Source organism: Castor canadensis, chromosome 9 (genome assembly GCF_047511655.1).
Source record: "Castor canadensis chromosome 9, mCasCan1.hap1v2, whole genome shotgun sequence".
Taxonomy (NCBI): domain Eukaryota; kingdom Metazoa; phylum Chordata; class Mammalia; order Rodentia; family Castoridae; genus Castor; species Castor canadensis.
The window spans coordinates 40533228-40559177 of record NC_133394.1 but is presented as its reverse complement, the minus strand read 5'-3'; positions in this window follow the sequence as shown (position 1 = coordinate 40559177).

Below are 25950 nucleotides of genomic sequence, written 5' to 3'. Positions count from 1 at the left end.
AAATTAATTATGGAACTAGAAGAACCAAGGGGTTTTTATTTTGACTTTTAACTTTAGGATTAAGTTCAACCATGGCGTATTTAGAATTATTTAAAGGATTAACGATGTAGCTGCTAATTTCAGTTAACCCTATATTTATAAAGCGGATAAACATCAATCTGAATTAAGAAATCTGTTCTTGACCTTTGCTCAAATCATTTTCTTTATAATAATGTACTTAGACTGTTGTAAATATTTGACAAAAGTCCTCTGCCTTCATTATAGCAGGCAGTCACATTTCAGGAATTAAGAAATTTCTTATTGGTAGGTTTGGAATAGCTACTCTACCATACTTTCAAAAACTCATAATCTGAAAAGAATTGTCATTGATCTTCCTTACAAACAGAATTGGTTTGCTTGATTGCCAGTGCCTGAGTTCTAGGAAAACTGGAAATTTGCATAGAGGATGATATTATTTGTGCTCACTTGGAGAAAAGAAGTTAGCCTTCGTATAAGAACTACGTTAAAGTGAGGAAAGAATATAATGAACATGTTATCAGGTTTCAGGTATCTGGCAACCGAGTCCAAATAAATAACATGATAAACACAAGAGTCTAAATAAATAAATGTGATAAATAGAATCTGGTGAGTATTTTGCTAAGCATATAACCCACTCAGAAATGTAGGTTCAAGGTTTGGAACCATTTTCAAGTATTTTCCCATTCAATCTCATCTGCTTTTGGGAAAGCAGTCATTTCCTGTTCTTCAGAAGACTTCGGAAAGTTTAACTGAAAGATTGAAAAGCTTTTTAGGCATTAAATGTCTCTGGGAATTGGCTAAGTATATCAGAAATCAAATGAATTTCAAGTGATGGAACTGATTCAACATTTATCTCCCCCTTTATCCTCTAATATGCTGGCATAAAATGGGCTATGGTCACAAGACCCAGACACAGTGATGGGTGGATTGAGGTGGGGAGCTGTTAAGGGAGCAGCTGGCTTTGCAAAATTTTAGGAACTAATGTGACCCCCAAAAGTCCTAGCTATGTAGACCATGAACCCACTCCTGAAAAAAAAAGTCATCCTTAAAGAAGTATCCAGGAGAAATGAGTCCAGATATAAGAAAAGTAAATAGAGGCAGATAAGGCAGTTTCTTGGGGAGAAACAGAAAGAGGCAAGATGCAAAACTGAAGTTAAGACCACAAATAAGGCTTATGAAAAGTATTCCTTTTATGCCAAGTCCAACATATGATGGTGGGTGGATGTAGGTCTTTAATGGCATTATACCAGTTGTGGTAGTTTGTGAAATAGCACATGGAAGTCATAAGAGCCCTTGAATACTTCTGAGTGTGCTGGGCATAAATCCTTTTTTTCTGTGAATGAGGTAATTATGCTTACAATCATCAAGGGGATAAAACTTAGTGGTGGAGAAGAGAGGATTTAGAACCTTCATCCCCAATTCAAAGTCCGTGATCTTTAAAACCTCCTGCTAAAACAGGACCAGCTGTTTGGAAAAGAATCAAAGTCAAAGGACAGATTGATAAACCACTGATTAGAAGCTTTGCCTTACTTTCACCCAGGCGTCAGGATAAAGAGGACAATTTCAGCAGAGAAAACATCAATTAATGATATCTTGAGATGTTCTATATTTTAAGACATTTTATTCTTGAGTTTTCGTACTTTATTTGGAAGGTTGATACTTTTCTCAATTACAAAAGCACTTTTGGTTGTTTCTTTCCTGGTGGTTTCAAATATATGAAAATATACTACTGACATTTCTCACTTAAAGTTTCTTATCTATAGAGAAACAGCTCATTTTTGAGTGCTTTGTACTATCCTTCTTCTCAGAAGTGACTTCTTTCCCATCTAATATGACTCTCTTGAAACTACCCATCATAGTATTGTCCTAATATGTCACAGACAGGAGTGTGAGACCTAGATATTTAAAAATTTCTCTTGATAATATTGATTGGCTCAAAGGTAGGCAAGTGACAGAAAGCAAGCTGATCAATGTTCTTCTTGTTCTTCTCCAAGAGTCCTTATTTTGGAGTTAGAAGATGGGTTAACAATGATTGGAGGTATTGAATTTGTTAGACTATAATTCAGTTAATGCTTCAAAGACCTAAAGTTAGCATTACCTTAAACATGATAAAATTTTACTAATCTATCATATAAAAGTTTGAGAACTATGATAACTCTCCTCAAGCAAATCATTAAGTCAAGTTCATTCTATGTTATAAACCTGCAACACTGAACATAGAGCTTCTACCTCATGTCCCAGGGTGGATGCTCCAGCTCCCATGCTGTGTTTGCATTATAGTCAGCTTGAAGGAAGAGAACAAATGGAGGATATACCCCAACACTTAAATGACATGCATAGAAGACATCTATGCCACTACTGTTCAGATTATATTGACCATAATTTACATGAACACATGAGGTGTGAGAAGCTTGGAAAGTATTCATTACTTGAATAATGAAATGCCTAAAAAAAAAAAAACTACTGTTATAGAAGTAGCAGAGAATGGAAATTTAAGGAAACCTATCAATATTTGCCAAAATTAAGTACCAGAGTTTCCTGGAAGCCACCTTTACTACTATATAAAGTCTTCCAGTGGTTCACAAAACTTGAATGCATTTAAACTCTTGAATATGATCGTGTTTGTTTCCAACTTTCCAGTTAAGGAGACAAATGCAGTTCTTGTATGCATGTGTATTTTGCTAAATAAATTTAAGTCAAACTCTTGTTGCTTGTGATCCAAAGAATTCTGAGTTATGCAATTATTACTTATTCAGAACAAATAAAAGGAAGAGGGTTGTCACTGCTTTTTGTCTGACATGGAATATGTATCAAAGTGAAATTTCCTAAAAAAAAAAAAATCACTGAATATTGAAAAGAGTTGTGAAATAGTTTGCTCAAGTCAGATTGAAACTGAGCAAAGAATTTAAACTGTCAGAGATAGTTGAGGTTTGATGAAGACTGCTGATAAGAATGAAGAATAAAACCAAAATATTCCCCCAAACCATTTATTAGATACTTACTAGGCACCTAATGAATTTAAGAATTGGGGCTGGTGGTATGACCCAAGTTAGTAGAGCACCTGCCTAGCAAGTGCAAGGCTGAGTTCAAACCCCAGTACTGCCAAAAGTAAAAGAATTTATTAAAGTAATCTCATTTAGTTTTTGCTTCAATTTACATTAATGAGTATTACCTCCACTTTATAGATAATCAGAACAGTTAGGTAACTTCTCAGATGACTGAAAGTTAGTATTGCTTCTTAATTTGATTCACAAGGTCACCCAATCTTTTTTTATCCATTGGTTGCATCATCGTCATCAATGTCATCATCATCACTATTCACTGTCCTTTTCATAAACATAGACATCCTCACAATTATGTCCACATCACCACCACTTCATTACATTGAAGCATTCATAGCATTGCTTCCCTGACCACCACCATGTAAAATTTTACTGCCGGTTCTACTGCGTCCAGTGACATCAGAGCATAATTCAATGAATATAATTGATAAAGGCTCAAGTATTTGTTTTATTCCATCCAAAGGATAGCACTCAACAGAAAATGACCAGTACAATTGCTCTAAGAAACAAAACTCCATTCCATTTTATTATTTATTCATTTATTCATATGTGCATACATTGTTTAGGCCACCTCTCCCCCCTGCCCCCTTCCTTCTACCCCCTCACTTCCAGGCAGAACCTGTTCTGCCCTCTTCTCCAATTTTGTTGAGGAGAAGACATAAGCAATGATAAGAAAGACATAGCATTTTTGCTAGCTTGAGATAAAGATGGCTATACAGAGAGACTCTTAGGATGGCTTCCATGCACATGTGTATTACAAGCCGAATTGGTTCATCTCTACCAGACCTCTTCACTACTTCCCTCACCTTCCCATAGTGGTCTCTGTCAGTTTAAGATTACTTTATTCACTCCTCTACAGTGGGCACGTCAAACACTTTCAAGTTTTGGGTTTCCTACCTTTCCCTATTCCTCCTGTACATGTTCTCCCCTTAGAATGTGACCCATGTCCAATGATATTACTGCATTTATTTTAGGTCTAAAGTCCACATATGAGGACAACATGCAATTTTTGGCCTTCTGAGCCTGGCTAACTTCACTTAAGATGATGTTTTCCAGTTCCATCCATTTACTTGTGAATGACAAAATTTCATTCTTCTTTGTGGCTAAGTAAAATTCCACTGTGTTTAAATACCATATTTTCTTAATCCATTTGTCAATAGTGGGGCATCTTGACTATTTCCATAACTTGACTATTGTGAATAGTGCTGCAGTAAACATGGATATGCAGGTGCCTTTGGAATAACCTAAGTCTCATTCCTTTGGGTATATCCCCAGGAGAGGTATTGCTGGATCATATGGCAGATCTATGTTTAGTTTTTTTAATAAGTCTCCATATTATTTTCCAAAGTGATTGTACTAGCTTACATTCCCACCAGCAGCATATGAGGGTTCCTTTTTTTCTGTATCCTTGCCAAAATTTGTTGTTGGTAGTGTTCTTGATGGTAGCTGTTCTAACAGGAGTGAGGTGGAATCTTAGTGTGGTTTTGATTTACATTTCCTTTATGGCCAGGGATGGTGAGCATTTTTTCATGTGTTTTTTGGCCATTTGGATGTCTTCCTTTGAAAAAGTTCTGTTTAGTTCAGTTGCCCACTTCTTTATTGGTTCATTGATTTTGGGGGAGTATAGTTTTTTGAGTGCCCTGTATATTCTGGTTATCAGTCCTTTGTCTGACATATAGACAGCAAATATTTTCTCCCACTCTGTGGATGGTCTCTTAGTTTAGAGACCATTTCTTTTGTTGTGCAGAAGCTTTTTAATTTCATTAGTCCCATTTGTCCATCTTTTCTCTTAGTTGCTGGGCTGCTGGTGTTCTATTGAGGAAGTCCTTGCGTACACCTATTCCTTCCAGAGTATTCCCTGCTCTTTCCTGAACTAACTGAAAGGTTTCAGGTATGATATTAAGGCCCTTAATCCACTTTGAGTTGATACAAGTACAGGGTGATAGACATGGATGTAGCTTCAGTTTTCTGCAGGCAGATAACTACTTTTTCCATCAACATTTGTTGAAGAGGCTGTCTATTCTCCATTGTATGCTTTTGGCACCTTTGTCAAAAATAAGGTGGGCAAAACTGTGTGGATTGATATCCAGGTCCTCTATTCTGTTCTATTGGTCTTCATATCTATTTTTGTGTCAGTACCATGCTGTTTTTATTGCTATGGCTCTGTAATATAGTTTGAAGTTGGGTATTGTGATACCTCCAGTATTGCTCTTTTTGCTGAGTATTGCCTTGGCTATTACTGGTCTCTTGTGTTTCCAAATGAACTTTAGGGTAGATTTTTCAATCTCTGTGATGAATGTCATTTGGATTTTTATGGGAATTGCATTGAACATGTAGATGGCTTTTGTTAGTATAGTCATTTTTACTAGGTTGATTCTATCAATCCGTGAGCATGGGAGATTGTTCCATCTTCTGTAGTCTTCCTCAATCTCTTTCTTTAGAGGTTTGTAGTTCTCCTTGTAGAGGTCATTCACATCCTTTGTTAAGTTTACTACTAGGTATTTGATTTTTTTTTTTGAGGCTATTGTGAATGGAATTATTTTAATATTTTCTTTCCCAATTTGTTCATTGTTGGTGTATAGAAAAGCTACTCATTTTGTAAGTTGATTTTGTATCCTGCCACATTGCTGAAGCTGTTTATGGTGTCTAGGAGGTTTTTGGTAGAGTGTTTTTGGGTCTTTGAGGTATAGGATCTTGTCGTCTGCAAATAGAGATACTTTGACAGTTTCTTTACCTATTTGTATTACTTTTATTACTTCTTCTTGCCTAATTGCTCTGGCTAGGAATTACAGTACTATGTTGAATAGAAGTGGGGATAGTGGGCACCCTTTCTCATTCCTGATTTGAAGGGAAATGGTTTCAGTTTTTCTCCATTGAGTATGATGTTGGATATAGGTTTGTCATATATAGCCTTTACAATGTTGAGGTACATTCCTTCTATTCCTAGTTTTCTTAGAGCTTTTATCATGTAGTGGTGTTGAATCTTATCAAAGGCTTTTTCTTTATCTATTGAGATGATCAAGTGGTTTTTGTCTTTGCTTTAATTAGTATGCTGTATTACATTTATATATTTGCATATGTTGAACCACCCCTGCATCCCTGGGATGAAGCCAACTTGGTCATGGTGGATGATCTTTCTGATATGTTGTTGGATTTGGTTTGCCATTATTTTATTGAGGATTTTTTGCATTGATGTTCGTTAAGGCAAATGGCCTATAGTTCTCCTTTTTGGATGTGTCTTTGTCTGGTTTTGGGATGAGAGTAATACTGGCTTTGTAGAGGAGTTAGGCAGTGTTACTTCCCTTTCTATTTCTTGGAAAATTTTAAGGAGAGTTAGTATTAGTTCCTTAAAGGTCTGATAGAATTCAGTGCCCTCCATATTTCATGTGCTATTTTCTTCTTGTATTTCAGAATATTTTATACATATTGACCATTTTATTCCCTCATATAGGAATTTTATCAGGATCGAGACATTACCTTGTCAACTGTTGTATTAAGAAAACATAACATTCTCACTATCAGTCATTCATTACAAATAAAAGACTTTAGTGTTAGGATCTGATTTGGGAATGTAATGATTATTGAGGAAATAGGGCAAGCATGCACTTTAACAAGCCCTGGTAATGACATGTTAAGTGCAAGAAAGGGGAAAGCTCTGAAGAAACTAGGAATAGAAGGAATATTCCTTAACATAGTAAAGGCTGCATATGACAAACCTATCACCAACATTATATTAAGTGGAGAACAACTGAACCCATTCCTGCTAAAGTCAGGAATGAGACAGGGATGCTCACTTTTCCCATTCCTTTTCAATATAGTTTTGGGATTCCTAGCCTGAGCAATAAGATAAGAGCAAGAAATAAAAGGGATCCAAATAGGAAAAAAAGAAGTCAAATTATCCCTATCTGCAGATGACATGATCCTATACCTAAAAGACCCTAAAAATTTCACCAAGAAACTATTAGAAATTATAAATTCTTTTGGCAAATTAGCAGGATACAAAATTAACATACAGAAATTCTGTAGACTTTCTATACACAAACAACAAATAAACTGAGAGAGAAATCAGGAAAACAATCCATTTACAATAGCCTCAAGATAGAAATCGAAGAAGACATCAGAAGATGGAAAGATCTCTCATGTTCGTGGACTGGTAGAATCAACATTGTGAAAATGGCCATACTACCAAAAGCAATCTACATGTTCAATGCAATCCCTATCAACATTCCAATGACATTCTGCACAGAAATATAAAAATCAATCCTGAAATACATATGGAAACCCAAAGACCTCAAATAGCTAAAGTAATTCTGAGCAAAAAGTTCAATGCTGGAGGCATTGCAATACCCAACTTCAAACTATACTACAGAGTCATAACAACAAAAGCAGCATGATATTGGCATAAAAACAGACAGGAAGACCAATGTATCAGAATAGAAGGGCCAGACATAAACCCATGCATCTCTAGCCAACTGATCTTTGACAAAGGAGTCCAAAACAAATGAGGGAGAAAAGACAGCCTCTTTAAGAAATGTTGCTGGGAAATTTGGATATCCACATGTAGAAGATTGGAACTAGATCCTTGTCTTTCATCACCCTCTACCAAAATCAACTCAAAGTGGGTCAAGACCTCAATATAAGGCCTGAAACTTTGAAATACACTGGAATATGTAAGTATAGGGAACAACTTCCTAAGTAGAACTCAAAAGTCTCAGGATCTAAGAGAAAGAATAAACAATGGACTGCATCAAACTAAAGAGCTTCTGTGCAGCAAAAGAAACAGTCACTAGGTTCAAAAGATAGCTCACAGAATGGGAGAAAATCCTTGCCAATTATTCATTCAATAACGGACTAATATCCAGAATCCCCAGGGAACTAAAAAAACTCAGCCCTCAAAGAATCAACACCCCAGTGAAAAAAATGGGGACATGAATTAAACAGGGAATTCTCAAAGGAAGTACAAATGGCCAGAAAATATATGTAGAAGTGTTCAACTTCCCTGGTTATGAAAGAGATGCAAATAAAAACAACACTTAGATTTCATTTCACCCCAATTAGAATGGACATATTCAAGGGTGAGGATGCAACAAAACAAGAACCCTTATACACTGTCAATGCGAATGCAAATTGGTATAACCACTAGGGAAAGCAGTATGGAGATTCCTTAAAAAGCTAAAGATAGAACTGTCATATGATCCAGTGATACCACCCTTGGGCATGTACCCAAAGGAGCATAAGTCAGGATACAATAGAGAACCTGTACATTGATGTTCATCACAGCACCATTCACAATAGCCAATCTTGGGAAACAACCCAGTTGCCCCACAACTTATGAATGGTTCAAGAAAATGTGGTATATATATACACAATGAAGTTTTACTCAGCCATGAGGAGTAATGACATGTGGTTTGATGGTAAATGAATGCAATTGGAGGACATCATGTTAAATGAAGTAAGCCAGGTTCAGAAAGAAAAAGGCCACATGTTTTCTCTCATACATGGAAGGTAGATCCAAAAGATAAACACATACACAAAAACAAGCATGATCATACACAAACTCATATATACAACATGTTTGTAACAGTGAACTACTCTATGGAACTTGGTGAAAGAGGAAAAGGAAAAAAGAATGACAGAGCATCTGTAATATTATAAAACATAGTAACCAGGAAAGTAGAGGATATAAGGATGTGTATCAAAAGCTTGTTGAAAAGTGGGAGGTGGAGGGTAAAGGGGTAAGGAAGAGTGATGGAAGGGGTAGAAAGGAGCAAAGTAAAGTATATCTGCAGCAAGGACATGTTGAGAAACCCCTTTGAACATCAACTTAATTGTTAGTAATGAAAGACAGGACTGTAAAATAGGTATAGTGTGTGTGGGGGTACTAGTGGAAAGGGGGAGGGTGAATGAAATATTAAGATGAAGGTATATTGTTGACGGACTTCATATGCCTATATGAAATAGAGCAAAGAAACCTCTTTCAATTGCTTTAAGTGGGACAAAGAGAAGATTGAGTGGGAGAGACAATGGGGGTGAAGTAACTAATGTACAATATAAGCCCAATCAGAATTGTCATTATGAATTCACCCTGTATAAAGAATATGTCTCAATAAAAAAGGAGGAAAAATTCAGGGAGAAAGGTGGGAAAAAAGAAGCATCATCTCACATTAGAACTGAAATGTAAAAGCATTCTAAGTAAGTGCTATTTAAATTGAGACCTAAAAGATGAGTAGGATACAGACAAGAAAAGAAGTGAGTGGTGTTCCAGAGCAGACCATATGGAAGAAAGCCCAGGAGCCAAAAAGAGGACATCTACAGCAGCAAAAGTCAAAGCTTAGCCAGACAAGACTGGGACAATATGAGCAGCAAAACAATTAAAATTGGCAAGGATTTATAAACCAAGAAGTTTTTTAAAAAAATTAATCTGGATCCCACTGATGAGTTCAATTTTGTACATGTTGGGTTTCAATTGTATGTAGGACATAAAAGTAAAGATGTCCAATAGACAGTTGTATACATAGGTCTAGACATCAGGAGAACGGTTTTGCCATGGGAATCATCAGCTGTATGGTGATACTAGAAGCCTTCAGAAGAGGTAAGATTGTGCATAAACCTAAGACTACCAAATTTAACTGAAAGGATAATAACATGAAAAACAATTGGTTGAATTTATCTTTCATTAAAAGGTAGTATGAACTTATGGAAATTTTAAGAAATCAAATAATGAAACTAGAGGCATTTAAGAGATTTTTAACATTTCACTGTAAATCATGACCACAGCCAAAATTTGTATTCTTTGGAACTTATTCTTCCTTTTTGCTGCTTATTCTACATTTCTCACTGAGTGTTATTGTTAAAGTATACCTGAAAAAATCTGCTTGCAATCTTTTTATGTTAACCCCAATTTGTCTAAACTTATAGTAAAGAATCCAATATTAAAATATCCAGGATTAAAACCAAATGTCAATGACAGCAGAACCCATCTCTAAGAGTTGAAAAATAATCCCCAATCTGTGTGCCTAAGTGTTATCTTTTTCTGCTCCATATGGAATGGCGGAACTCAGGTGTTCTATGAATCTGCATTTAAAGATGTCCAAGAAGCATTGGGAATGAGAGGCTTTGTGTTCAGTGAAAATGTTCTCCAAAGTAGCTCCTTCTTCACACACACAAAAATTAATCCTTGGTAATTATAAACTTTATTTATTTCCTCATAGTAGGGAGTGTTGTAAATGTCAGTAGGACTGAGAAACATGAAGTTGTTCAGAGAACATACATGATAAAGCACTCTTCTGGAAAAATAAGTGGTTGTCAAGGTAGAAAAGGAATTGCCTGTGTTTTAAGCATATGACCCAAATCTACAACGTTTAAGAAAGAGGGACAGAGAATGTTCCTCAGACTAATTCACAAATCCTTGGGCAAACAGTCATGCCTGGGGAGGCTGCTGGACTGGTGTGGCAGAGGCAGTGTTAGATGAAATCAGCACTGCAGGTACCACCCTCAGAGTGTGGCAAGAGTCCACCAGAGTTGTCCATGATGCACTCCTATTACTCCATCATTTAAAGTGCTTTACAATATAGGATATACTCACTATACAGGGGGAGAATTCATAGTGACAATTATGGTTAGCCTTATATTGTATATTATTTACATTGCCCCCACTGTCTCCCCCCAAACTCCTCCCTACCCCACTTAAAGCAATTGCAAGAGGTTTCTTAGTTCTGTTTCATATAGATATGAAGTCCATCTGCCACATACCCTCAGGTTAATCTCCTTCATTCACCTTTCCCCCTCCACTAGTACCCCCTAGACACTGTACCTATTTTACAGTCCTAGTTTTCATTATTAATATTTAAGTTGATGTTAAAAGGTGTGTCTCAATGTGTGCCCACTGTGGGTATATGTTCCTTTGGTCCATTCAACCCCTCCCATTATGCTCCCTTACCCTTTTACCTCCCACCCTCTGATTTTCAACAGCTTTCAGTACACATCCTTATATCCTCTAACTTCACATCTTACCTGATGAAATATTGCTGATGCTCTATCATTTTCTTTTCCTTTGTCTGAGTTCTATAGAGTAGTTCCACTGTTACAAACATGTTCTACATCCTAGTTTTTATATGATCATGCTTGTTTTTGTGTATATGTTTATCTTTGGATCTATCTCCCACATATGAGAGAAAAACTGTGGTCTTTGTGTTTCTGATCCTGGCTTACTTCACTTAATATGATGTCCTCCAATTGCATCCATTTGTCTTCAAAACACATATCATTATTCCTTCTGGAATAATAATATACTCCATTGTGTATATATTCCACTGATGTTCATTGCAACTCTATTCACAATAGCCAAGCTTAGGAAACAAGCCAGGTGCTCTATAACTGATGAATGGATCAAGAAATTGTGGTGTACGTACACAATTGAGTATTATAATATATTTGTGATTAGAAATTACACTTATTGAGGGTTCTTTATGTACCTAAAGAGTTCCAAATAGTTAACATGTATTACATAAATCTTCAAAAGAATTATACATTAGTATAATTATATATCTAAATTATACATTATTGTATTTCCATTTCTCAGATGAGAAAACTGAGGTATGGAGAACTTATGTAGTTGCCAAGAAATTGTTCCACTGAGAAAATACATGAAGTCATAATTTGTTTAGCTTCTTTCCAAAGAAGAATTGAATATATTCTAAACTTCTGTAAATGAATTGATTCATACTTTGGAAGCATTTTTTTAGCTCAATGAACTCTTTCTCAAGAGTGACTAACATTCTACATCCATTTCAAAAATACTAATTGTCTCATTTGATATTGCAGCATAAGTTTATGGTGAATGATAAATGTATTTCTATCTTTGCATATGAACAAACAGATATAAACTGAAAATTTTCAGTGTTACTATTTATAAATGATGCAAATTTGATGAAAAAGCTGGTGATAATTATTTCTATATTAACAAAGTTGATCTTCTTTCCCTCATAGCTTAAAAGCATCCCATTTAATTTTTAAATATATCTTAAAATATGTCCCATTATAGGTTAAATATCCTTTATCTGAAATACTTGGATGAGAAATGCACTGGATTTGAGTTTTTCAGATTTTGAAATATTTGTCTAAACTTCACAAGTTGAATTTCCTAATCTAAAAGTCCTAAGTTCAAAACTTTTGAACATTGTGTTAGTGCTCAAAAAGTTTTAGATTTTTGATCATTTAGTATTGCATATTTTTGGTTTTGGGATGCTCAATTCTAAATTCTGTAATTAAATAATTATAAATTTGACTTAAAAATTGTGTAAAAAGTTTAAAATATCAAATTTGTTACAAAAATTTTCTTTAAATATTTTAAGAAGCCTCCTTAATTTCCTAGGCAGGATGCAGTATTTCAAACATTCTTCAGAATCCTCATAATTTACAAAATAATCTATTAGTTATAGGATTATTTTCAATCTCACTAGCACTGATGATATCATGTTATTTTGTGGATTCTTTCAGAAGGAATTGAGACTAATTGTGGTTCTGCATAATGCAACATATTGCTGAAATACCTGTTACTATTTTTTAATGTAGTGTCACACACACACATGCACACCACACATATATATGTTTTATGTTATATATGTATAAATTGCATGTAAACCATAGCCTGGGCTCCATCTATCATTACACAATGTATGACTGGATTTTTTCAAAAAGTTAATTTAAGGCTTTCAACATAACTGATCTCTTTGTATGCATTATATGTAATTTTGCACATAACATAAGCATTAAAATTTTGCATTCCTTAATGGGTTTTACATTATGAATATTGAAACTTCATTCAATTTCTTTTTTGATAAATACCATGTACTGGAATTGCTAGCTTATGTGATAGGTATATGTTAATTTTATACAAAACTGACCAGCAGTTCTCCAAAGTGATCCTATTGTTTTTTTTATTTCCTCCAGCATTTTGAGTTCTTAATGTTAACTTTCAATAGTAGAAACTCTTAATTTTGGTGCAGACAAATTTACTAGCTTTTCTTTTTCTTTCTTCCTTCCTTCCTTCCTTCCTTCTTTCCTTTTTGGTGGTACTAATTGAACTTAGGGCTTGTGCTTGAGCTCTACCACTTGAGCCACATCCCCAATCCTTTTGCTGCAATTTATTTTCAGTAGGGTCTCATGCCTTTGCCCATTCTGGCCTAGGACCTCAATTGCCCTATTTCTGCCTCTGCGGTAGCTTGGGTTACAAACGTCCAACACCATGCCCAACCCTGCGTTTTCAATGTTCTCTGAAAAATTTAGTCTGTTTACTAAAGAATCTTTACCTAATCTAATGGGATGCAGATTTTTCTCCTGTGGCTGCTTCTAGAAGTCATGAAGCTTTAACTTCAACCTTAGATATAATATCATTTCAAATTTATTTCAGTGTCTCTTGTAAGTACAAAGCATTGTATTTTACATGTAGATAATCCAAATGTTAGCACTATTTTGGAAAAGCCTAGTCTTTTCCAATTGAACTATGTGAGTACATTTGTTGAAAATTATTTAACCAAGCAAGTGTGGGTTTGTTTCTGGGCTCCATTCAGTCACAGTATTGCATTGCCTTCTGCTGTCTCCAGTTCAGTATCTGAAAACACTGTTTCATATATTATGTTCAGTTTCTGTTTGTTTCATTGAGCGAGCCAGATCTAGATTTGCCAAATTTCTCTTCAAGTGTATGAATCATCACCTCTATCAAGTCAAATCTGTATTGCAGTGTACTTATTTTTCTACCCTTTGTCAAAACTGAGTTTCATTTAATGTTTTAATATTTGGGAGATAATAGATGGTACTTTATTGTTATTTTTATTTATAATTCTTCAAATATGACCCAGGTTTGGTCTTCTTAACATAGACATTTGCATTTTTCTTTTTTGCCTATTTATTTCCCTTAGATATTTTTTTTATTTTATCAACTACCCATTCAATTATTCAAGAAATATTATTGTATACAGACAGGGTTAGAGGTAGGTAATGGGTACACAGCAGTAGTTAACTCTGCACTGATGAAATTTATACTCTAACAAGTAAAGCAGAGAGAAGGAATACAGCATAAAGACCTTGATGGATCATATAGTGCTTAATTTAGTGTGGAGAACAATAAAGCAGTGTATGGAAATTCAATACCATGGAAAGTGTGGGAGATAGACTTTGAGGTGAATGAGCTCAGCTTTCTGGAAGATTTTCAAGGAGTCCACTGTGAAAAAAAGGAAAAGAGGAGAGGTGGGTACCAGTTTTGGGTCAGTGATACAGTTGAGGAGGGTATCTACATTACAGAGGACTTGGCAGAAAATTTGGACATATTATTAATTTATTCATCTGAATAAGATGAGAAGCAACTGGAGGATAGTGTGTCAGAGTCACTTTCATTTACAAAGGATCTCTCCAGGAGCTATGCTATCATCTCTGGAAGTACGTTAGAGGGAAATGTGTAATGGTAGCCAACAGTGTCAACATTATGGAATAACCCAGTATTTGTTGCATTAAGTTGTAGGTTACCTTTCTTACATACTACATTCTCAGTTGTGATTGGATCTTTTAATTCTTTGTGCTTTACTTGTCTGTCTTCTTAATATCTGGCAGGTCTCTAAGTAGAGTGATCATTCTACTCAGTTTACCAGAATAGTCCTGACTAAACACCTGGTGTAAACCAACTAATACTTGCTAGTTACTTAAATGTCTTTTCCCTCAAAGCACCTAAGCTATGGCCACTATCTATGACCTCATCACTCTGCTTCTTTCATTGTAGGTTCTCTGGGTATACTTGTATATTTATGTGTTTAAAAGCTATGGCTTATTTTCTATCAGTATTCAATGAAAATCAAATTGTTATTTTATTTAGAGATAAAATTGAGTTTTAAAATTAATTTCTGCATTTGGTTTTTAAATTAATTTTTGCATACTAAATTTTTGTAAGATTTGATTTTTCCTAACCACAGGTTTGTATTTTTAAGTATTGAAGTCTTTTCTATTCTTCAGTATGTTTTAAATTTTCTCTATTTTTTACATAATTTTAATGTTTATATATGGTTTTTTAGTGCAGTGCTTTCTTATGGAATTTTTCAAACACACAGATAAAGAATATAGGGTAATAACCTTATAATCACCACCAACTTCAACTAACATGAATATTTTCCTAATGTTCTTTTCATCTTAACATTTTCTTGCTTTTGTTGAAATTCTTTTCTAATATTGTTTCTGAAATATCTATTCTCATAAAATCATATTAATTGCAAACAATAGTCTCAGTTTCTTTTTCTCATTGTTTGTACATTATTTGGCATTTTTATCTTATGTTAACAAATCTATAATTAACTAGCACAGATATAAAAGAGTGCATTATAATAGGTATCTTTAAAGTATTATCAAAGTTTTAAGAAAATATGTTGATAGAAACTTTTGTACTTTTCCTTTTTAATAGCCATACCTCGTTTTGCTGAAGTCACTGGGAAGTATGGTCCTTCTGTGAACATTATACAGAAACTTAACACTGTAAAAGCAACATTCACTTACTGAACCCATGTTAAAAAATACGGAAAATTTCAGAAAAAGACCCCAAATTCCAACACTGTGTTAGGTTTCCATCCCTGTGACAAAACACTGAGAAGAATCAAATTAAAGGAGAAAAGGTACATTTCGACTTATGCTTTCAGTCCATGGCTGGCTGGCTTCACGGCTTTTAGGCATGTGGAGAGGCAGAACATCATGACTGGGTGCGCATGGTTGCTCACCTCCTGGTCACCAGAAAGCAGAAACAGAATTTGCCTTTTTAACAAACTCTTTTCCCCAAACCCACTGAGTTTCAGATCCATGGATGGATTGATCCATTTGTGAGCTCAGAGCACTTATGGTGGGATTATCTTGCATAGCCCTGCACTCTGAACATATGAGCTATTAGGAGACATTTTAAATCAAAACCATAGCCACTACCAAAATATAAGCTTACATTTTCACGTTTCTCCTCAGTAGTTATTTTTCTATGAATTTAAAAATTTATACCTAAAAAGTTTATAATACTTGATAATTTGAATCTAGACTTTATATTTTTACCTTTGCAAGCTAAACAGTTTTACACATTTTAAGAGATCCTCTTAATAAACATTTTTAATGAATGCATAATACTCTACTGGCTGTCTATCACTCAGTGGTGAAAATTATAAGCTCCTGGGCTGTGCTAGACCCTATAAGAAGTACTGCACTTGATCGTAGCTGGGTCATGAAGCCAAATTACACCAGTCACAAATCACTCAAATAGACTTTAACCTTCTTTAGATCACTGTATATTCAATGACTTATATGTTCAAACTGCTCAGTAGCTTACTTTTGAACATTTAGCAGTATCGTGTATTTTTTCCTTTTGTGAACAACACTGCATTGAACCTTTTTGAACTGAGGACAACAGTGGATTATCATTTTGTGATTAGTCTTCTGATATCTGTAACCTTTCCTTGGCCATATACAGGGCCAGACACACTGTGCCTGAAGATTCCCTTGTGGTGAGAAAATCCACTCCCAGACTGGAAAAGATAATCCAGGGCCTGAGCTACCCCAGAGCTACAAAGACTCTTCCTTCACCATTTTTCTAACTATAGCACTGGGATCAGAAAGGTGAATGTGTGTTAAATGGAAAAATGATACCCATTGAAACTGTTCCAGGAATGGGGGAGGGATAAAGAAGAATGGTGGAGGGTACAAACCGAAGTATGATATATTTGATATATTGTAAGAACTTTTGTAAATGCCACAGTGTACCTCCACGCAGTACAACAATAAAAAAAAAGAGAGATGAATGTATGTTATGTTGATTATGTCATGATAAAACCTTTTATATTTTTCCAGAGGCACACACAAAAGTAGCAGAATACAGCAATCTGTTATCTTGAATTTCCACTTTTCTATAGATCAATATTCAATATTAGAATGAGAGTTAGATAAAGAGAATCTTTTTGCCCTATTTTTTATGTATAAGAACACTAATACAATTTTCTATAAGAATCTTTGCACCAACATCTCATCAGTTCCCTAGAATACATTCTGAGAATTCAAAGGGTAGAGTCAGATGCTTACTTAATTTTATTATGATGCAAACTACCATGCTGGCTCCCAGAAATGTTGTATCCATTTACATTTTACCAAAAATATTTGAGGATCCCTATTTCCTTATTTGCTATCCTATTGGGGTATTATCAATATTTTAATTTTGGGCAAAAGATCACTACTGCTTTAATGTTCAGTTTTTGATTATACATACATATTTAATATTTTCTCACTATTTTAAACATTCATTATTGATCACTTATAGATATTCATATTGCTTTGGGTGCTTCTATTTTTCTTATTGATTTATAAAAGCCTGGTGGCTTTTTCTTTCCCACAATTTATTTATCCTTCTAATTGACATATAAAAGTTGTACATATTTATGGAGTGCTATGTGATGCTTAAATACATGTATAATTATGTAATATTCAAAACAAAGTGAGTATATCCATTGTAGAAGCATGATTTTAAAATAGGGATATCAACCATTTTATCTTCATATAGATTATACCCCCAGTTTGTCTTATTTTACCATTTAGAAATAATTAAATCAATAAATCTTTTCCTGGGCAACAAAAATTTCTGTAAAGATTTGTACCAAGTTTTCTTCTTTAGTTTTCAGCAGAGAGGCAGTAAAACCTGGAACTGGGCCATCTGTTTTCATCTGGCTCCTTCTTTCACCAGTGTCATGCCCTGGGGGAAGTTACGTAACCCAGGAGGTTCCTGCTGCCCATCTGCACTCTTCTCTCTTCTTACCTCAGACTCTGTGATCCTGCATCCTGTTCTCTCCTGAGGCTGCCATGAGATTTGGCACACGACAGAACACTTTCTCTGCTTTTCATTATGACTCCTTAGGTCTTCGTGTATCTGTACTTCACTGATCCCACAATAGAAAGATATGTTATTGGGACAGAGACTGTAGGTTAGTTCACTTAAAAATCTTTTCCAAAGCCCTTCACATTGCTTCCTCTTACTGTGGAGCAGGAAGTGTGGTCCTGGGACCAGCAATATTGACTTTATCTGAAGACTTGTTAGAAATGCAGTTGACCAAGCATCTTCTCATACCTATTATACCAGAATTCCAAGGGTCTGGGGGATAGGTCTAACAGCGAATGCTTGAAGAAGTGTCCCAGGTAATTCTGATCACACTAGTGTTTGAGAGCCTCTGCTGTTGGGGGGAGAATGAGACAAGTCTTCCACTATGCTAGAAGTGGTCATGTGATTCATCTATGGCTAAAGAAAATTAAGTGACCTTCACTGGCAAGGGTCTTGGGAAAGAGTTTTCTATCTTTAAAACAAAACTCAACAGAAAATGATGCAGCTGAGTGGCTCTTTGCCCTGCTTCCTCTTGCTGTTAACAGCATGTATAAAATTCGCGATGGTGCAGCAATGGACACTTGGCAACCAGGAGGTGATACACCTAAGAAAGAAAAGCCAACACACTAGGGATGCAAGATGGGAAAAAGAATCAGGGGGCCCTGATACTGTGTCAAGCAGCTGAACTTGTTAGAAAAAAAATTAATGCTTCTTTTGCTTTTTTACCTCAAATTTTCTACAATGAAATACCTTTAATAATGACTAATTTGAAAAGCTTTAAACTATAAGTGCTCTTCTATTTAAAACTGTAAGCTTGCGTCCCCTCAGAAAAGCCTGTGCAAACACACATTTAGACCTGTTCAATAGTATATAAAATTTCTTTTTAAAATGTAAACTACTAAAAACAAGTGAGAAGTAAAGGGAAGGAAGGACAGTAAGCTGGAGTGTGGGATACAACTTTTTAGAACAGAGATGTTGGAGACTTGCTGCCTGTTTTGCCAACCAGGGATTGTCAACAGCTATTCAGGGAAAACAGGTAAGGACAGCCTACACATCTGGGCATGCAAACGGAGACCACAGCATTAAGTTGGGTAAGAGTGAGACGGGGAAAAAGAGCATCTCGTCTGTAAGAGCAGATAACAAGAAAATTTGACCGTTACAGGATACACTCTGGAAGAGAAAAAAACATCTCTCTTGACAGTATTTACCTATGACTCATCCACAAATGGACTAGGTGTTTTAATTTCCTGTATGATCTTGAAATTAACATAAAACATGGTCCCAAGCTACTTACACATTTAGAGCACCTGGCTAAAACAAAAACAAAACTTCCCTGGAGGGATATACCCTCAACCCAGATGGTACTTCAGAGATAAAGTCTCACACAACAGGAGGTCACAATCTAAAATTATAATGAACACAGAATTTAATTTATTACAAAATAGCAGATGTCACAAAGAACAGAATTTGACTCCTAAGAATGTCAAACTTCTCAGAATTAGAAGATAGAAGGTATGAAAATATGTTTAACTAATGGAAGATATGAAAGAAAAAATTTGTGCTTTGACTTGCTGGTAGCAGCAGAGGAGGAAAAGTTGAATTCTGGATCTAATTTGAGGTGAAGTTGGAAGGAGTTGCTAGTGGATTGGATGTGAGGAGTGAGAGAAAAAGATATTTCACGTTTGGGGCATGGTTTTTAGGTCTGAATAAAGATATTAAGACAAAAATTATTAGGGATAAAGAAGACACAAGATTTCTTCATTAGAAAGTCACTAAATTTATCCATACCCACTAATAGACTGAATATATGATAAAACTACCAGAATTATCAGGAGTTATTGACAATTCCATTGTCATGGTGTGAAAATGTTTTAAGAAAACTCTCATAGTAACAGAGCAAAGCGAAAAAAAGGGAAAATATAAATTATTTCAATAGCATATTAAAAGATTGGTTTACTGACTATAAAGTTCCTATACACAATGAATACACATTTTATGCACACATGTAGTAGTTATAAAAATTGCATTCATTGAGCAATAAAACAAGTGTCAGAAAATGTTAAAAAACCCCAAGATTATGAAGACAACACTTTCTGACCATAAGGCAGTAGAGTTAGAGATTAACAATAAAACCTAATTTGTCCTTTCCATAGATTTAGGCATTCTAAAGCATTTTCTCAGTAATTTTTAAATTTATGGGCCAGATAAAAATTAACAAAATTGAGAAAATATTTATGTCTTAGTTATAACACTTTATCCACCAAAATTTGTGAGTTGCAATTAAATTAGTACTCAGGAAGAATTTATAGTGTCAAAAGCTCTTGTAAAATATAACTTTTATTGTCATCGGAACTGTTGCTGCACCTAAGTTATTGCTGAAAATGTAGTCTAGGACATGACCTACTGCTGAGAACTCCTTCCATGCCAATATGGAGAGTAATGCTTTGGGGTATAGTTTTAAAATCAAATACAAATACACTTATCCGTATTAAAAATGAAGTTTTATACATGATGAGTCATAGTGACTTCTAGCCTATTCAACAATACTTGTCTAAAATTTAGGTAGATAGTAGAACTAATTAGGTGTTTCCAGCACCCTGGTTACTTTTCTTGTTTTGAAATGCTGTTCTCCCATTATTTGCTTGGGCAAGCCTACCTTTTCTTTACCCCTCTGCATCCTTTCCTCTGATTGTGGTCTTTGGGTTTTCTGTCTACTCCTCTCTTTTCTTTATGTTTGTTTTGAACTTTTATTATATATAATAAACTTGTATATAAAATAATGTCATATAAATAATTGCTTTGTAATGTTTTTTATAACCCAATTTTAATTTTTTCCATTTTTATTAGGATATATTCATTGTATAGGGAGGATTCATTGTGACAATTCCAAATAGCTTTACATTGTACATTGGTTAGATGTCCCCTGCCATCTCCCCTCCTAGTGCACACCCCTCCCCACCCCACTTTAAGCAATTGCAAGAGGTTTCATCCTTCTATTTCATGTTTGTATATGAAGTCCATCAACCATATTCTGTCATCTTCAGCTCGTCCATTCCCCCTACCTCTCTCACAAGTGCCCCCCACCACACTACCTATTTTATGGTCCTGTTTTTCATTATTCATTCCGAAGTCACTATTAAAGGGGGATTCTCTAAGTATCCTCACTGTGAGTATTGTTTTCGTATACTTATCTTTTCTACTTGCCTAAATTCTTTGAGGGAAAAGGCCATATATTAGTCAGCATTAGCATAGTTCCTGATGTATAGCATGTACTGAACGAGTCATGAAATCCTTCTTCATCCATAAAGCAAATACTCTCTCTAGAATCTTCTACTCTAGCAATGTTTAATTTTCCTTCTGTATAGTTATTTATCTACTGAGCAGTATCATGAAGGTTTCAGAAAATATAAGGAGAGAGACAGGAGATAAAGATCAATGTATTTATAAGGTTTAAAATTGCTTTAAGTGCACAAAAGACAATGGAAATTCAGAAAGGAAAGACAGAAGAGGTAGACAGACAGGGATCATTTGTAGTTAGGGAATGTGAGATAAAGTCAATTAATAAAAGAATTAAGTAAGAATTTATATAAGGAGGAGAGTCAAGAAACTGGCAGAGAAGTCAAATGAAGAAAGGGGTGCATATCACTGAAGGAATAATCAACCTTGTAAGTTAATCAAAGCAGTGAAGAAGACAAGAAATGGAAAAGAGTAGATAGTTGGCTATAAATAAAGAGCTGCACGTTTGTACTGGGCCATAGTGGATGTCATAAGAGTTTAAGGAGGGGTACATGTGAGGACATCTCTTGTAACCTAAAGTGTTGAAAAAGGAAAAAATATTGAAAAAACTTTTTAAAAAATCCTTTATTTTAAAAGAAAACTCCTTAAAAATCTTTATCCAATGTATAAAATAGCTTTTCAGAGAAAAAAGTGTATACATTTTATCTGAATCTTTTGATCTAGAGATCATACGCATCCTTTCCATTTATTCAGAATACATGTTCATTCTCTTTGGAGAGAAACATAGCACAATGAATGTCACCTTATTTCAAACGTACCAATTCTACTTTAGGACACACTCACTTATTTTCTATGCCATAACCCAAACACGAAGTTCTGATCATTTCCTTGTATCACAGTGAAAGTCAGGGTGGGCTTAAGAAAAAAACAGTGCAATTTTAAGCGTGAACATTTGCTATTGATTATGGGTATGTGTCAGATTCGTGTATGGGGAGAGGGGAGGGTGAATGGAGGGTAATTGCCTGATCTATTAATAAGAAACAGTTTAATGCACATATCACTGAAGCATGGCTAATTCTGAAGCCAAAAGCCACACTTTCTTAACTTTCCCCTAACTCCAGAACCAGCCTCCACACAGTCAGTACAGGAACTGGAACATTATTCTTTGAAAGCAAAGCCAGTGTTTAGAAAATGTGAAATTGAGCTAACAGCACAGCATATAGAAGTCATACAGGATGTTATTTGAAACTGTAGTACTGAAATGTCAATTTGTTTGATATCTTTGTTACATGTGCACATGAAAAAAACATGTAATGTACATTCTTGCTTTATATATGCTTGCTTACAAGCCATTTCCAACTGTCAGGAAATCTTGAGACCCATCAAAAAGATAGTACCTTTATTCAACCAATTTTGGACCTTGGGAGAAAGAACATAAAATGATTTCTTTTATCTCTTCCCCTGGGGGGAAAATATATATACAAATATCACTCAGGAGACCTTCAGAAAGAATGTTTACTGGGAGAATCACACAACTTAACTGAGATGGCTATACAATTTAAATATTAAACTCATATTCAAGCAACATACCCCCTTTCTATTGTATGTAAGTCAAAATTTAAAACTCACATTTGATGTACTTCCTATACAAGAATGAATACAGAATTTTTAAGCTTGATGAAATCACCACAAGAAGGGGTCTAAGGTATAAAAGAGAAAAATAGAGGGGATGAACCAATTTGGGTTATAATACATATATACAAGGAAACGTCACAATGAAACTCCCTGTATAGCTGTCTTAAACAAACAAAAATGCCATTTTGTTTTTTACTAAAACAGAGAACAAGAAGGAAAAACAGATCCTGTTTGGGGGATGGGGACCAGTAGGAGGAGGGAGGATATAAGAAAAGGGGGTCAGAGGGTGAATATGGTGGAAATATTCTGTACACATGTATGTAAATGGAAAAATGAGACCCGTTGAAACTATTCCAGGGGTGGGGGGAGGGGATATAAAGGAGAACAATAGAGGGGGCAAATTCAACTACTATAAATTGTAAGAACTTTTGTAAATGTCACAATGTAGCCCCAGTACAAGAAAATGGGATACTTAAAAAACCTCTCACATTTGGATCTTAAGAAAGAGCTGTATGATATGCAGAAGTGGTAAACATCAGATTTAATTGGTTGTACTTGATTAATGCTTATGTAATCCTCCAAACACTAAGGTTCAAATAGCTTGCACACACCACACCTTCCATTTATATTTTTCTCTTTTTATCTCATTGCCAGTTTTGAGTACTTCTAAAAATGTTAAATCGGATACTTAATTGGTGACCTTGTACTCACTGATTAGCTCCTGTAAAAGGGAAAAAATGGAATATGGAGATTTAAATCAATAGCACACTTTCATGTTCACAACATTCTGATGTTTTTACGTCTGTTTTGTATAAAATATGTAGAAAGGATTAAAAAATTATGCCTCCACACTCTAGATAAGCAGAAAATTATTTTGTATGCAACACTAAAATAAAGCAACTCTTAGTAACTTTCTTAAGATTTTTCTACAAGGAAAAGAAAAGAACAAAGTTACTTTTTTTAAACATGGAAATCAAAAAAGAAAAATATAGAATGATAAAGGACCTTAATTTTATCACTTTAATAAATTAGAAGTTAAAGTCTGCAAGCTATATCTCTATATTTACATGTTGCAGCTACAGCAATAGCATCTGAGATGGTTTGAGCTGCTTTAAGAAAATACTTTGGGTGATTTGTCAAGAACATAAATTTATTTGGTACAGTTTTGGAGGCTGGTTAAGTCCAAGACAGAGGCGAAGGCAAGTTCTGGTCAGGTGAGAGATCAAGTCTCTCCTTCCAAGATGGTTGCTGCTTCATCATCCAGAAATGACAAATGCTGTGTCTTTGCATGGTAAATGGACAGAATGGCAAAAAAATAGGACCTCATCTAGTTCCCTCCAGCCCTTCCATCAGTCATTAAGTCATTCATGATTACTAAACCCTCATGGCTTAGTCACTTCCCAAAGGCCCTATCTCTTCATACCACCACAATGGAGATTAAGTTTCAACACATGAAATTGGAGGGACATTCAAACCATGGCAGATGAACTATATAATTTAGAAAAGTATCCACAAGGTGTACTGATGGTTTTGTACATTAACTGAAGCCACAATGGGCGAGCAGCCAGAGCACATTGGAGATAATGTAGCACAACTTCTGTCCCCTTTAGTATCATGGAAAGGAACCACCTGTCAGAACAGAGGTATTTCCAACAGCCTATTTAAAATGTAATATGAGTTTTAAATTTTATTACCACCAACAAAAAATTTTGACAAGGCCAACATCTCTTTTTCCAAAATTGAGAAAGCAAGCAGAAATAGAATAATGTGGATATTTTTATAGCTATGCATATTTTAAAAATTAAAATATCCCTGCTTCCAAATAGCATATGAATTTTAAAATAATCAAAGATAAAGAAATTGAACAAATTTTGGGTTTAAAAAACATTTCAAGCTGTTTGGTAGGAATGGGAGCATTGTGTATTCATGTTTGTATGTTGGAGTAAAGCAGGGTAATTATATAACAAGAAGAGTTTTTTACAGCTATTGAATTCGTTGCATGTTTTCATTGCAGTTTCATATTTCTGTGTTTAACCTATATCTAATTATCTTCATTAATGAAGTGGACAATATTTTATTATAACTTAAGCAATAGTAGTATGTACAAATCTACTCTCAAGAATAACTTTTGATAGTGAAAACATTTTATCTAAGAATCTGAGCAACACTTGTCACTAGAATTAATTTGTTTATTCATTCACTCCTTCATTCAGCAGATACATGTTAAATAACTTTATTATGTACTGGCTGCTGAGGCATAGGGTCAAAATGTTAACTAGTTCATTTATTAATGTGATTTTGATAAGTTTGTTGTCAGTGTATTTCCTGAGATTCTTGTCTGGATAGGAGAATTTTTGGCTGTTCTAAAGACAATAAACAGGAAAGACTGATGAAAGAAAAACACTGAACCACAGGGTTCTATTTTTCAATTGGTAGATATGGGTGAGTTCCTTATGTAATGTTATATTAAGACTACTCTTTTGACTTTCTTCATGCAAGAAATATCCATTGATGACTGAGTTTACTTTGATTTTGTAAGAGTTTTCTACTTTCAGTTGACATGTGGAGATAGTTCAGTTCATTGACAAAGAAGAATAAAAATTTGTTTTTTGCCTACATGAGTTTTTGATGATAAAATATATAATTATCTGCATTATATATACACTGGAAAGGATTTTGTGAAAAATAAAATTAAATTATGTATAAAACCACTGAAGGAGTGTCTTACTCTGTATTTTGTTTGAAAAATTTTGGTGGAAAAGCTAAACATATACACAAAAACAAACATGATCATATACAAACTCATATGTAGAACCTGTTTGTAACAGTGGAACTACTCTGTGGAACTCGGTGGAGGAGGGAAAGGAGAAAAGAATGATAGAGTATTAACAATATCAAAATACATCTGTGCAGGTAGAGGATATAATGATATGTATTGAAAGCTGTTGATTAATGGGGGGGTAGGAGAGAGAGGATAAGGGAGAGTAACAGAAGGTGTTGAACTGACCAAAGTAAAGCTTACTCACAGCGGGGATACACGGAGAAGCCTCTTTAAACATTGGCATAATAACAAGAGATGGGACTGTAAAATAAGTACAGTGTGAGGAGGGGGAGGGAATA